We start from the raw sequence: 16,866 nt of genomic DNA on the forward strand, positions 1-16,866 counted from the left end.
TATACTCGACAGTACAGGGAGCACAAGTCCGTACTAGCACTTATCGAATCAGAGAGGAGGAATCACCCAACTTCAGTGAGAATGACAACCACTAGGTTGAAAGACGCTGGAACACGTCTCTAGCCTAGACCTCTAGATGTTAAGTTCCAATGCGTTATTAGGTTAATTAGTGTAAATTTTAGGTTGATCTTGCTTAAAATTTGCCTTTGAGGTTTCACCATGAGATTTTTTTCGAAATTCCTAAGAATGCAACTAGAATGAGAAGCACTCTTTCCATTTGTTTTCAATAGTGAAAATCCTAGCTATGAGGGATAGAACATACAAGTACTTTTTGGATCAAACAACAAAGACCACAAACTAATGCAATTCCCTAAACCATTCCTTTTGAACTCACAAACTAAAACTCTAAAATTCAATTGCATGTATTTCTTTTCAGTTTCTCTTAATGTGAATGATGCAATAAGAAAAACTAATGCACAAACGATTCAAAACTCTTTTCATAAAAAATGATGATTTGTGACAATTTCTTTTAAAGGGAAAGCAAGACTGTACGACACTTTCGGTTTTAAATAAATGAAGATTTTCAACACTTTAAATGAAAATACAAATCAAATGCACAAGTAAATCAATCGATTATCTATGAAGGAAGACTATACGACACTTCATTATTCGAAGAAAATGACGACTTTACGACACTTTTCTATCGACAAAAATAATCAATCAAAAACTTACTTTGACTATAGACTGATAATGACAAAGAAAACATTAAAGAAACATTAATCAATCCAATCAAAGTAGGGTTGGAATAAGGAAATAAAATATTGTTTTCAGAGATAAGACATCATTTACATTCAACAAGCAATTCAACCTGATGAAAATTGACAAAAATTTTCAGTTCCTAGATGGGAAAACTGACCCTAAAGGGATCATCGCAGGCAGTAGTTAGAGACAGTGTGATGCATCGCACTGGATCTATGCGGGAAGTGCACTGCATCGCACTGTGTCAGTCACAGAAGTGCGATGATTACTGAAGGCAATTTTATGCTTAAATTTAATTCAATTTTCAGTGAATTTAGACTTGAATTCAATAAATGACAGGAAGTACAATATGTCAAAGTGTTTTAAGAGATTGATAAGCTACTATAAGGGATAGGATCATTCCCCAGCGGAGTCACCATTTTGTTTTGGGCAAAATTTAGTGTTTCTTCAAACGCCTAACCCTCTAGACCTAGTAGCTAGTCTAGAAACAACAGACAAAGTAATTCGTTGCTTTTCCTATAGTTAACAGATAAGAGAAAGAAGAACAAAGGTACCAACCTGTAACTTTCGCTTGATCCCTCTCTCCTTTGACCGATTTCGCCACTCCTTTCTGTACTTAACTCGCTTGGAAAGTACCTGCACACAAGCCGAGACAGAAACCCATCAAAGCATACAATAATGACAATATGTTAACTAAACATATCATAGAATCAAGAATACGATATACATCATATAAACACATGAATGGAAAAAGCTTAGAATTATTTATTAATAGAAGGAAATATTACAACCCATGTAGATGCATGCTCGATTCAGTGTCATCCTTCCAGCTTCAAACCCTTCTCTCCTCATGAAGCAACAATTCGACATCATTACAATACTCTTACTAATCTCATTCAAACAACATTTCCTTAGCTCAAGAAATTCCAACCTAGACCAGCCTTTGAATGCTTGGTCAATTTATAGCTGAATGGAGGAGGTTAAGCCATTAATGGCCCTCATGAATGCTTTTCCAAAATTGGGAAGTGGTTCCATGGAGGAAGGGATAATGGATTAAGGTTCATTCTTCCTCTTCCTCATCCAAAAGAGAGCTCCATCCATCTGGAAACTTCCAAAAGCATCCATTGGATGAGGAATCCAATGGATTCATTTCAAAAATTTGATGAATCTCACTCAGCACAGGTGAAACAAAGGCTAGGAGCGATGCATAACACCTAGACAGTGCAGTTCCTGCAATGCATTGTAGCCTGATAAAGGGCCATCTGTGCTGATCTCTCTAAGGGCACTTTTTGGATGAATGGTGTCATGAAACTCTTGGGAGGCAAGCATGATGTAGGTTAACTTCATTAGGGAATAAAAACAACTGAATTAGGGGCTGATGGACCCTAATAATATGGATCTGGAAGTCGGGGTTGATGTGCCCAAATTTCTTGTAACACTACCCTGCGCTTCTTGGAATCAATTGGGCCACTGACATGAATGGGGTAATCAACCTGAAGAAGCAAAAGATGATATTTGAAAAGAAATCGCTCCGCATAGTGGTGCTATTGGATCTTGTAGAAGGACTGCGCTATATAGAACCAGTCTGCGATTATGAAAGTGATGATGATTTGGACCAGATTTACAAGATAACGACATAAGGCCAAGATTGGGTAAATCTGACAACAGATGAACGTATTGCATGGGATCACGAGAGCTCCTGCACATCAGATTCGGATGAAGAATTAGAGCACTAGCAGAACTGGCTACATGAAGTATCTACGTTGCATTGTAATATGATGACTAAGTCATTACGTTGCGTATCATCAGAGGTAAGGAATTTGCCTCATTATGATGGGCTAATTGACGTTGATCGCTTTTTTGATGCATTTGAAAGAGAAGTGCCAGAGAAGCATCGCTTCCAGGCCTTGGATTGGGCACTGTGCACTACGCCTGCAAGATGGAAATTTTTTAGAAATTTGCGTAACACAATCCTATTTCTATTTCCAGCCATGGTGTAGGTTGGTAGAATGGTCTCTTCTTCTTCCCCAATAGGCTCTTCAAAGATCTCTGATTGTTCGCCTAATGGTTCCTCTAGCTCATAGCCACCAAAGAAGAGGGAAGGTTGGCTGTTAGATGCAGTGGGGGTATTTGGGAAATTTTTTCCTAAGTTCTCTCTAACCCTACGAGGCATGAAAGAATTTTATTTTATTTTTTATTTTAATTTTAATTTTAATTTTAATTTTAATTAATTTATTAATTTATTAATTATTATTATTTTTAATTAATTAATTAATTAATATTTATATTTATTTATTTATTTTTTTAGAATTTCTTGCAGAATGGAAAGAAAGCAAAGATTTGCAACTATTTGCTGAATGGAACTACTTGCAGAATTGGAAAGAAAGAAAAGATTGCAACTATTTGTTGAATGGAACTACTTGCAGAATTGGAAAGAAATCAAAGATTGCAACTATTTGCTAAATGGAAGAAAAAGAGAAAGCATAAATCACATCTACTTAGACACCTCCATGGCAACGGTTTGAAAAAGTGATGAGCACCAGTATTGCAGCAAGAATGTTTCAACTCCTGGGGCTACCAACTTTACTTCATCAACCCGGGGTTCATACAAACTTGGAGGTGACAGTGTTGTATAAACGATAGATGCAATGGTCTACTCTTGTCACTTTTTAACTGGGGCGATTAACCACAAGGGTTTTTCAAACCAGTTTTCTATTGAATAGAAGGAGTCTGAATACCAAATGGCAAAGGGAAAATTATTCTTAATGCAAAAAGGGAATGTTGCCTACTTTAGGAAATGAAAGTGTTGAATTGGAAGGCACCATAAAATGACATGGAATCATCTAGCTAAGCATCTACACATTTTGTTTGCAAAAGAGACATAACTTAACCTTGTATATAACATCTAGCTATCTGGAATAACTGAGCATGTAATTTTATCTAAGAACTATTGTGACTACTGCATGCATTTGCTAACTTAGAAATTGCATGGGAAAAAAAAAATCTCGATTTTTACTTTTATGAATGCAAATGTTAATTTAACCAATTTGTTCTTTGGCAGGGGAGACAGGTATGGGGAAACAGGTCTGGAATGGAGTCAAGGGTATGGAAGCCAAGTGGAGGCCTAACCTAAGCTCAGATGACCATTTCTTCTCAATTCGGGCTTAAAATAGGATGCTACAGGGTTTCTTGTAGTACTATAGGATGTCCTGGTTCTACTACAAGATGCCCTGTTTTACAATCGAAAACAGGCCAAAAGCTTATAAGGAGGTAGGAATGGTTGAATGAAGTTTGGGAAAGGTGTCTGATGGGGAAATAAGGCATAGAGGATGTGCACACTACCCAAGGCTCAGTCCAAGGCTTCAAGATGGTTGGATTTGCTCAAGGAAAATGTCCACTTTGCTTACAAAACAAGAATTCGGATTAGGGTTTGGTGGACTTTGGCAGCGTAGGTGGAGAAGACTTGGATGAGGCAAATGAGATGAGGTCTCCCTGTAGATCAAAAGCTCCTACATAAACAAACGCTATTTTCTTCATTTATGCACAACTTCATTTATACATGGAAACGATGAGTTGAATGTAGGAAAAGCATAGTTATTAATAGCTATTGGCTAAGTTTATGAATGGAAGTGCTTCTAAACCATAACAAACTCAAGAGATCAAAATGAAAACTACAGATACTTCTAAGTAATTTAGAGACAATGATCTATTCAATAAGAAATCCTAAGTTATGCAATGATCACACAGTAACCCTATTTTTGGGTTGCGTGAATTGAACCCTCAACCCATGATCCGATAAGGGAGATGAGGCAAATGCCACTATCACAAGATTTTCTGAAGTGTTTATTGTCACTATTGTACCACTGATCTATCTATCCACAAATGGAAGCAAACTAAGTAATCATCCAAATACTTGCAGATTAAACAAAACCAAAATCACTTCAGTAGCTAACTATGAATGTAATCTAAGCATACATGTACAGAAAGAGGAACCTCTGCTACTAGGGTTGGGCCCTAACCCAAGAGATTCAGCCCTCTGAGTCAACTTAGTGTTGGATCAAGGGAATGATTTTCATTTTCATTAAAATATCAAAAATACATAAGAGTTATCAGTCACAATGTCTTAGCTCGAAAATGCCTCTTGGCTACAACAAAAAAAGTCGAATCCTAATGAGGCTCTAGGCCTTCTTATTTATACAACTGAAGCTACCAACAACTTCCTTAAATTTAGGGAGGCTTGGCTCCCAACTCGAGATCAACTTGTCTTCAACTATCACTAGCTTGGCTACCAATGACCTCGATGGCTTGGTTGCTTATAACTCTGAGCTGATGAGATCTGGTGGAGGAATCTTCGAGTCAGTGAGGAGTTAAGGAGGGAGATTCAATCTCCTAATATCCCTCTTGCTTGTCTACTTCTAGTTCGTACAGTTAAATTAGCCAAAATTGCTTCAAATCTTGCAATTAATGCACATTAGGCCACATGACATAACATCCCATCTTTACCCTTCTAACTAAGAAAAATATAACAGAACATGTAAATAAATGTGAGAAAAGTTGATTTTAATAAGTTGAAGAGTGCATTAATGTCCATATATTTACCTATTGATGAGCCTCATCAGTTCGATAAGAAGTCTGTGGGGAAAAAGGAATTCAATGTGGGTGACCTAGTATTAAAGTGGGACAAAGCCCATTAAGAGAAGGGGAAACACACTAACTTCCAATCCATGTGGATTGGATCGTATGTTGTTCATGAGAAGCTTGGCCACAACACTTATCGTCTCCAATCCTTGGATGGGAAGACTGACTCTCTTCCTATAAATGGGCAAGATTTGAAACAATATTTTCAATGAGAATATAATGTTGTACCATATCCTATGTACATACTCTTTTGTTTTGCTAGTTTGTCATGCTTAGTCTTTTTGTTATGTTTTATTTTGTTCATGTGAATAAACGTCATGTGTAAGTGTGTTTTATGGTTCCAATGCATGTGGTGTAATTGAAAAGAGTCTTGTGACACTTTAGCATTTGGCTAAACCTTCAGTCCTTCTTCTTCATCTTGGTTACACTATAGTATACCTAGGGGGGATAGTATGGGGTACAGAGGGAGGTACCCAAGAGAATAATGTAATAATACAATGGGCTTATTACATTATTGCTAACTACTTGTGGTCCCTTACATGATACGAGTTAACCACTTTATTTATTACTGTGACCCATCCCATTATTACATTATTCCCTTGGGTACCTCCCTCCGCTTTGCCCAAGAAAGTGCTCTGATAACACTTGTTATAGATCTGACTCAGAAATATATGAGAATACAAATATACCCAGAAATAATAAGATAGAAATATATAGGAATTCTTCTTTATTGATCAAACCCTTAAGGTAGGGCAACACCATACATTCACTCCTTAAGGAAGGAGAACACTCCACAAGCCATATGCTTGTCAATACAATAATCCTTTACCTCTCTCAATGGGGAGTCTCTAGCCTCTATATAGGCCTCATACATACAATACCATGGGTCATTACCATGATTCCCTCAATACCATCTATCTAATACAATGGGCTTATTACATTATTGCTAACTACTTGTGGTCCCTTACATGATACGAGTTAACCACTTTATTTATTACTATGGCTCATCATATTATTACATTATTCCCTTGGGTACCTCTCTCTGTACCCCATACTATCCCCCCTAGGTATACTACATTCCACCCCCTTTAAACATGTTTCGTCCTCGAAACATAAGAAGAACACAAATAATAAGATTTACTCAAAAGAGTAGTCCACTGGTATCATGCACGTGCATCTAGCCATTCAAGAGAAAGGTGAACTGTTAGGCCCCTATACTACTAGTGTAACCCCTTATTATTATTAGTACAACCCACGTATTATATTGATGTACCCATGTAGTGCCCATATTGTTACTATTGTGCCCCATAGAAGCCCACTATTGTTATTATTGTGCCCTTACATCATTATTGTTATGTCGGCTCTGATTATGTTATGACCCCTTAGACTCCTATATATAGAAAGGAGGTCTTTTCATTTGTATCATCCAAGAATTGTTCATTTGTGTAATGTAAAGGAGGTTGCCCCCACGAAGAGGCTGAATTCTAAGGCGTTGATCTATCTTTTCTATCTTTTTCTTGAGCTGGTTTCATAACATTGGTATCAGAGCCTTGGATCTAGGGTTTCGCTGCTCCCAACAGGTCATCGTGGCATTTTCGCTATAACTTTTTTTTTGCGACATTTCAGAAGCTAAAAAAAACCCATTTGAGAAGACATCGCGTTGAATCTTGGGTCTGAATTTCAGAGCTTTTTGCACTATATTTGCGGAGATATGATCTGAGGAAGTTGGTCTTTTTTGTAGACTCCTGAATTACATTCCAAACAGGTGACTTGGGGAGATCATCATAACTTTCTCTCTGAGCATCGGATTGAAATTTCGTAAGAAGGTATAGAAAGAGGACAGACTGTAGTTTCTTGTAGATATTTTTCAGAGCCAAAGGTCGAAACAGTGACACGTGGCACTTCATACAAGTTCGCTCTTCTGGAAAGGTCTATAATCAAGTCACTGTGGGAGATTTCGCATAACTCTTCCTTGGAGAATCCAATTTGGGTAAGACTGGTGGCATTGGAAAGAGGACACAGAGGGATACTATAGGTCGTAATTTTAGAACTTAAAAATCCGAAATTACAGAGTTACAGTCGTTTCAAGATCGAGCTCCTAAAATCAATAAAAAGCAAGATGAAGAAGTTTGATGGCAAGGATCCGGTAAATTGGATACTTCAGATGGAGCAATATTTTGATCTACATGGTGTACCACTGTTACAAATGGTATGTATTTCATCTTCATATTTAGAACTGGATCAATTTTTATGGTATGAAGGGCTTTGTTCTCGTAAACAACTTGTTACGTGGTCAATTTTCACGGAGGAAATGATAGCAGATTATGAGGATACAAAGAGCAACACCTTCTTTAGAGCAACACCACAACAATTGGAAAGAGTAAAAGGGCTTTGTGACATAGTGGAAAGCAAAATTATGGAAACCAGGAAGCATACCCCTCACAACTATAAAGATGGAAGTATTGTTTCTCCTAGCCTTCCACAACCTACAAGGGTTACACCACAATAATTGGAAGAAAAAAGAGAAAAAGGGCTTTGTTACAATTGTGATAGCAAATGCACTAAAGGTCATAAGTGTGCTGAGAAGAAACTATTTTACATAGAATATGAAGAGGAGGAAGAAAAGGATCAAGAAACATCAAAAGAAGAAGATATACCCCAGGACCCCACCCCAGAGAAAGAAGAAATGAATCAGACCATATCTTGTAAAGCATTGGCAATAATTACCACTCCTCAAACTCTCAAGATAGAAGGACATATCAAGAAGAACAATGTGCAAGAAGAGAAAGATCACATCGAGAAAGAAGAAATGAATCCAACCATATCTTGTAATTCATTGGTCGAAATTACCACTCCTCAAACTATCAAGATAGAAGGACATATCAAGAAGAAAAATGTTCAAGAAGTGAAAGATCACATCGAGCATTAAGAAATGAATCCGACCATATCTTGTAAAGGATTGGAAGAAATTACCACTCCTCAAACTCTAGAGATAGAAGGACATATCAAGAAGAAAAAGGTTCAAGTAGTGAAAGATCACATCGAGCATCAACAACAAGCTCTCCAAATTTTAAAGGATAACGCCACTTTAGTGCAAAATCAAACGAAACAACAGGTAGATCAACATCGTAGTGAAAAATGTTTTGATGTAGGTGATTGGGTATTTTTACTGCTACATCTCAAGCAAGCTATTTATGAGAAGGAAATGTTGGCAATACTACATGCACTTAAAAAATGGTGACCTTACCAAATGGGAAGACTCTTCAAGGATGAGGATGTGGAAGCATTGTTTTGTGCTATTTCTATTATCCAACCAGATTGGATAAACGAACCAAGGGATGAATGGAAGAAGGACGAAGAAGTATGGCCACTTATTCAAAAGTTGCAAAAGATTCCAATTCAAACAATACTGCTAGAAATTGAAGAGGAAGGAAAAATCATATTGGAACCTGGAGCAGTCACAGAAACAAGAACTCGACAGCTACGAAATCAATCAATTTTAGAGTATCTCATCAAGTGGAAGAACTTACCCGCTGAAGATTCCACATGGGAGGACAAGAATTTTATACAGAAGCATCAAGAACTACTCAAGCGTTGAGGACAACGCTTTTTGAAGGAGAGGGGCATGTTAGGCCCCTATACTACTAGTGTAACCCGTTATTGTTATTAGTACAACCCACTTATTATATTGATGTACCCATGTAGTGCCCATATTGTTACTATTGTGCCCCATAGAAGCCCACTATTGTTATTATTGTGCCCTTACATTATTATTGTTATGTCGGCTCTGATTATGTTATGACCCCTTAAACTCCTATATAGAGAAAGGAGGTCTTTTCATTTGTATCATCCAAGAATTGTTCATTTGTGTAATGTAAAGGAGGTTGCCCCCTCGAAGAGGCTGAATTCTAAGGCGTTGATCTACCTTTTCTATCTTTTTCTTGAGCTGGTTTCATTACATGAACCCTCGATCTAGCTGGTGCCTCACTCACTTGAGATGGAAGTTCATCCTAGCGGCTCTTTTGTGTTGATGTGTAGCAGGTGGATCGTCGCCCCTCTCTATTTGTCATGCAGGGGTTGTTGTCTTTGTGGCTAATTTGTTGCCAGTGTTGGTTGTTTTTTTGCGGGGTGATGTGGGTGGTGATATGCTGAAGTTTTAACCAATGATGTATCTTTCTTTAATTCACCACCTAATGGAGCCTGATTAGTATGTGGTACATGTTGTGGCGTCTTCTATTGTTGATTATCTTCCAATATTACTTCAACCACAGATTCCTCATCTGTTGTATCCGTACCTGTAAAATTTTCTGCTTCAGCCTCCTTTGATTTTACCTGTTTTTCTTGTACCTGGTTTGATGTTTATGTTTGGTTGTCGACCATCAAGGGCTCATCATCTGATGTGTCAGTCCATGGAACATCTTCTGCTTCAACCTCCTTGGACTCTACCTGTTTATTGATGGAAATATCCTGTAATGTAATTTTCTTCTTTTTATACTAGAGCTTCAAGAATTTCTTCTACACTTTAATATTGATAGTACCCACATATTCCATCCATGTTATCCATATATGAAGTATAAAAGTCACAATGCAACACATACTTATCCATAGAAAGCTTCAAATCTTTATAAACTTGAACATCCTCATTATCAACCTGTGTGTTTTCAATGTGTTTTGCAGGAACTTGCAATCTTTTTGCCAAATTAACATTGATAAAATTATGCTTGCATCTAGGATTTATAGACACAATGATCTTCTCCTTCAGAATACATCCATGAACCTGCAATAAGGAGATACCAGTAGAAAATAACCCTATATGTTTCATTCTCCTGTTTTCTAGCATGAGACCATTTGTCTAAAAGGACTTTTTCAAATTCTTCATCTGAAAGGTTGTACAACTTCTTGTTCTCAAGTGATCTAAACCATTTGGCAACCTCATCTTTCATACTAAGTCATACTAAACCTTTCCACTGTTTGCCCATAATGACTTTTGTTTTACTATGAATTCTTCAATAGTAGGACCATTATCTTTTCCTGTAAAAATAAGAACCTTGCTAGAAGCCATGAAGAGGGTTTTAAAAAAATTCACTTGGCGAAAATTTGAAATGGCCACAATTTAGTCAATATTGCTCAGAATCCCTATTATGACCTATTTTCGGAAATGGAACAACCATTCTACATTTTCCCACGTGATAGAAATCTTGATCTAGGCACTGGAATTTCATATTCGTTTTGCAGCTGTCCCGCTGTCACAAAAAATTCTGAAAAAAGCGCTGATTTTAAATCAGTGATATCTCCCTCATCCTGAGTCCGATTTGACCAATTTTTTTTTTGAAATTGGGTATTTTTTTGCAAAGAACCCATATCTGCAATTAGATTTTGCAAATTTTGCACCAGAACATACAAATCTGATCTGCAAACTTGCCACCCTGAAAATAGTCTACAACACAGCTGATTTTAAAAAAACAGTATCTCCCTCATTCAGACTCTGATTTGGTCGATTTTTTTCTTTCAAAGTGGGTATTTTTTTTGCAAAGAACTCATATTTGCAATTAGATTCTACAAAATTTACACCAGAACGTATATATCTGATCTGCAAACTCACCACTCAAAAAATTCCTGCAAAAAAAATAAAAAAAAAATCTCTGCTTTACCTAAGAAAGTGCTCTGATACCACTTGTTATAGATCTAACCCAGAAATATATGAGAATACAAATATACCTAGAAATAATAAGATAGAAATAGATAGAAATGCTTCTTTATTGATCAAACCCTTAAGGTAGGGCAACACCATACATTCACTCCTTAAGGAAGGAGAACACTCCACAAGCCATATGCTTGTCAATACAATAATCCTTGACCTCTCTCAATGGGGAGTCTCTAGCCTCTATATAGGCCTCATACATACAATATCATGGATCATTACCATGGTTCCCTCAATACCATCTATCTAATACAATGGGCTTATTACATTATTGCTAACTACTTGTGGTCCCTTACATGATACAGGTTAACCAGTTTATTTATTGCTATGGCCCATCCCATTATTACATTATTCCCTTGGGTACCTCCCTCTGTACCCCATACTAACCCCCCTAGGTATACTACATACACCTTTTGGTCAATGATGTTCTAACGAAAAATGCCATCCTTGCATAAGGAAATCTTTGTGTCAAACCATGATATATGTGTCTATTCTAGAAACCTCATGCCTACACTCGGTTCCTTATGTTTCGGTGTTTTCCATGTCGATCCAATCAAGTAGAGAAAGACAAAGGGAAAATTTAAATGAGATAATTAATATTAGAGGTTTTATATATGCTTCTTTGAAGGAACAACCTCTTCTGCTCTCAATAAGTTGGGATCCCTCTTCCACCCTATGAAATGAATAAGTGTCAATGCACAGTCCTATATAAAATAAATACATAAAGGGTGAAAGAAGAGAAAGGATTCCTGTGCAGGAAGGTGAAGAAGGAAACTCTGTCAGGGTACTGTCCAAGCCTACTGACAATGGAGCAACACCAGAGATGAAAAAATATACTTTGAAAATAGAAAGATCACAAATAACATTACCATTCTCCTGATTTGAAACATTGTGATATGGATGGTTATATGACTGTGTTTAATCGAGGAATGATGAAGGGAACTGTGTTTATACATGGGGTAAGTGGGGAAACCAGAGTAATTTGAACAATGAATCAATACTCCCTAAGGAACTAGACCCTGCATAAAAGAATAACCAAGGCAGAGAAGTTGGAATTCAACCAATGTGTCACCAAGTGTTGTCCCTACTACAATACCCTCCAAAATGTTTTCCTACATCCAAGTTTCGGAGCCTACTTTGACTTCTCATGATGTCGTTGCAAGTATTATGAGTTATCACAAGTATTTTCTTTAAGTATTCTTGTTCCGTTTGAAAGAAAATCAAAGTTTCATCTTTTAGCATGGCAAGCGCGGCACATCACATATATGTAGTTTAGGTTTGTTTTAAAGGATAACCTTGGTGCAAATGAGTCATTCTTACCATGTATACATGTATCACACTCATTCCCAAAGTTTAAATCACTGTCGCACAAGTGTCATCGTTGTCATCGCAAAGTGTACCTTTAGTGTTGAATTTGGGGAAAGTCGTAACAATGTTGTCGCATTGAGGGAAGTATGTTGTTCATGTGTTTTGAGTATTCAATGTTGCGTCGTCAATTGTTCGAAGTGTGTGATCATACTTAAGTTTCATCATTATTCACTTTGGTTTCACTTATCCCACACTTAGCCAAATCTGGAAAAGTTCTTTCCCGTGCAACTTAGTCTCACTCAGCCTCCCTAAACTGTGAATTGCTCAGTCTCAGTCCTTAATCTTCAACTTTTCCTCTCAGCAATGTGCAATTCATAGTCCCTGCCTTCGAGAATTGTGCACTGCGTAGTCTCAGTGCTTAGACTTAGACCCTTGAGCTCCATAACTATACAACCTCTACCTTTGTCCATCCTCTTCTATGCACTGCACAGTCTCATGCATAAAGCCTTAGCCTTGACCTCTTGCACTATGCAACTTTGCAATCCCTTGACCTATGTCCTTTTGAAACTACACAATGGGCATCTTCAAGTCTCAAGCCCTAATCCTGACCTCATGAGCCCCTCAACTATACATATGACTAGCCTTGTCCTGCATGAACTATGCACTATGCAATTTCAAGGTTCATTCCTAGCCCCTGGCCTGTTGAATTATGCAACTACATAGTCTTTGAGCTTGATTCCCAACTAATCACCTAGTTCCATCTCAGTCAGTGGTTATCATGAAGCATGTTAGACTAAGGGTTTATCGGACTAATGTCATCTTGTCATGAGTGGATTTCAGTTGCAGGTACTCTACCATGGTATGAGAGGATGATGTTGAAGGATATGAAGAAGGAGACCCTGCTAGAAGACACCTTTGAAGTTGTGAAATCAAGTTGATCAATCAAGAAAGACAAAGGGATACTTGATTTTAACAACAGCTAAAAATCAAGATCACATTGAAGACTCCCTATCTTTAAGCCTTATGGAGGAATAAGAAGAGCATGTTCCATCTCTCAAGAAGAAACAAGGAAAGAAATAGCAAGGAGTGGCTTGCAATTTCCATGTCATTAATGTCATGTCATGAGTCATGATTTGCCACATCATGTTTGGATTATGTAAATCAAGTATTGGAGAAATGTAATGTAAAGTGGAAGTCCGAGAGTCATCCATATAGTGTTAAAAGTCATGAAGGATTCAAAGAGTCATAGAGAAGTCAAATAATCATGAGGGTAGTCCAAGAGTCACGAGGGAGGTGAATGGTCACCCCTTTTGTTATATATACAACCTCATAGCTCATGTAAAGGACTTTTCACCTTGGCTCCTCCTACTAGGAATTAGAGATGAAAATAGTTCTTTTGGAGGAGCAAGTGGTTTCTTTAATGCTCCACTATTGGGGCTAGTGGTGTTCACTGCTTTGATGTATCTTGGAACTTTTGCTTAATTCAGAAGCTCATTGAGCCAACACATTTTCATGTGTATATCATAAATATTGTAAGACTATTCTTTGAATGTTTACGATATATGTTGTTTTCCTATGTACTAAGGAAATTGAACTATTTCAGTGGCTTTGGTACTTATCTTGTTGAAGGTGTGCCGTATGTGTTTTAACAATTATTGCTTCTATGTGAACTATTTCGCTAGTTGTCCAACAATTCATTCATATGTCTATGCTTGTGTGTCTTTACTAGATTAGTACTATTACTTGTCTTTTAAAGACTCACTTTTATCTCCCCCTTTTGGTAGAAGAACCTTGATACATTTAACAGTTGAACATTCCACAAGGCATACTCACTTGTTCATCTGAAATTACTTTTGCATTACTCTCTCATGCTGAACATTGTAGCCAAGGCATATCTCTAAGAATATATGGTAGTCGCGCCTTATTTCCAGAAGGGCTCCCACACCAAATGGTGTCAAGTCTAACTGGGAATTTTCATTGGGGAGAACCCATTGCATGTTGGCAGTATCCAACACCCTTAGATAGGTTGATAATAGGATGCAATTTTTTTGTACTAACAAGCCTAGTAACAGGAAACATGGTCTATATTATCCCTTACTTGTACCCACTATCCTTGGGAAAGAATTTCCATAGACTTTATGGGAGGTTTACGAACAACCAAGAAGGGACATGACTACCTATTCATGGTAGTTAATAGGTTCAACAAGATATGTGTTCTAATGCCCTATAAAAAGATCATCGATGGGAAATAAGTATCAAACTTGTTCTTTGGATAGGTGTAGGTTCTCTTTGGGATGTTGAGCAGCAGTATATCAGACAAGGAGACAATATTTATCAATGCATTTTAGACTACATTGTGGGAGAATATGGCCACAAGGTTAAAGAGGTATACAACATTCCATCCACAAATAAATGGGAAAACATAAGTAGTCAACAGAAATTTGGTGTAGTTTTTGATGGGTTACAATCAAAAGCATCCAAAGACCTGGGATGAATATATATATATATATGCAACTCTCTTATAACAAAGTAGTCCACACTTCTACTAGTAAGTTCCCATTTGAAACTTGTTTTGGATATTTTCCACCTTCGCCTTTGGATATTGCATATGGGAAACAATGAAGAGTGGGGGAGGAACTTCCAAGGGATGCCTTAAGGGTAGAAAAAATTGTTGTGAAGATCAAGTAGATCCATGTATAGGTACAAGAGACACTTTATAAATCACATGAAACCTATAAGTGCAACATGATCAACACATAACAATGAATTCATTCTAGGTGGGAGACAGAGTATGGTTATGATTGGGCAAGGAAAGGCTAGAGGGTCTTGGTGAATCTACCCCCATACATGCACATTTACTCAGTGGTGAATGTAGACAATTTGAAACACTATAAGCCTTTTGTGGCTGATCAAGAGGAGGAATATATTTTACCTCTATAGAGGATTTGACACTAGATGCTCATGAAGAGTTGGTAGAGGTATAGTTTTTCATAAGAGGTCAATAACTATGATATAGTCCTAGCATGACCTTTGGAATGTTGGATTGAAAGGATAACTTCTTGGCAAGGCTAAATGGTACACTTGGGAGAAGGTGGACGAAAAATTTCTTCACCTCATTTTGATATGAATTGGGTCATTATATTGTTTTTCATTCACATCGATGCATTTGGAGCGGAAAAAGTAGAGGAATCAACTCATGGGACCGTTTTTATCGGTGGGACCCAGTTTGGAGAAACGAGGTTTGAAACCTTTCAGGAGTGTTTTGAGGCATCAAACAAAGTTTTTTGGGCTTAAAAATTTGTTGTTTTAATGCAACACCTTCTCATGCTATTATACACATATATACCATTCCAATGGTGCAAGAAGTCCGTCAATCGGAGTCGTATGCAAAAGTTATGCCACTTAGAAGTTGACCATCCTATTTTCACACCTATAGTTCAGGAGGATGTCACACCATGCCCCATTGTTCATGGAAAAGGGGCTAGCCACATGTTTGTGATGTAAAAGACTCTAGAAGATTATATTTTGTAACTCTAGTTAAGAGTTTATGTAGTCAAACTTAACCACTAGTAGGGCGTAATCAGGTTGTGTTATAACCAGGCCACTAGGAGGAAGAGGCATTCCATCCTTTCGAGAGAATTTTTTTCCATAGATGAGCAAAGATAACTAGGAGAGATAGGAGGCAGAGAAAATAGAGAGGATATGTGCATTGTAGCAGCCCATGGGCCACAAACATTACTTCTTTGTAACTGTAGCCATATTTTCATACAGATAAAGAGAGCGAAGTGACCACACCTTTTAGCCAGGTTTCCTCCCAAAAGTGTTTTCCCAAGAGAATTTATTGTGTCTTATGTATGTGTGAGCTTATTTTGTTGTTCTCTACCTTTCTGCATAATTTCCATTCGCATGCATGCACTAATTATAGTAAAATATACAAATCTAGAGTTTTAATAAAACTGTAATAGTGTAAAAATACAATATTTTAATATATTATTATCAGATATATTGTGACAAACTATCCAATGGAATATCCATGATAGTTTATGGATCATTAGGTATCAGAGTAGGTTTCTTTGGGTATTTGTGGATATTTGCAGGGAATCTAGGTCAACGGGGTCAAAAATCATAAAATCCTAATCATGGCTGACGAATTTGTGAACGAACCTCGTGATCCTGCAGAGGTGAGGTTTTCGTGGCTCGAACAACAAGTAACAAATATAAACCACAATGTAAACCTCCTCATGGTGGCCCTAAGCAATAAGATGGGGATATTTGGAGAAGATGGGGATTCTAATGTTGAGGACAAATTAGAAGGGGGATCAGGAGATCAGAAAGACACGAAGAAACAACCAAAGAAAGAACCCATAAAATATTAGCCCAGTTCGAGTGTCGTGAATCAATCATGTTCAAAATGGAATCAAAAGTCGATATCAAGTTGTACCATGGCGATATCGATGCTC

This window comes from Pinus tabuliformis, chromosome 8 (assembly GCF_031772625.1).
Source record: "Pinus tabuliformis cultivar Carrire ecotype Pingquan chromosome 8, CPIR1, whole genome shotgun sequence".
Taxonomy (NCBI): Eukaryota; Viridiplantae; Streptophyta; class Pinopsida; order Pinales; family Pinaceae; genus Pinus; species Pinus tabuliformis.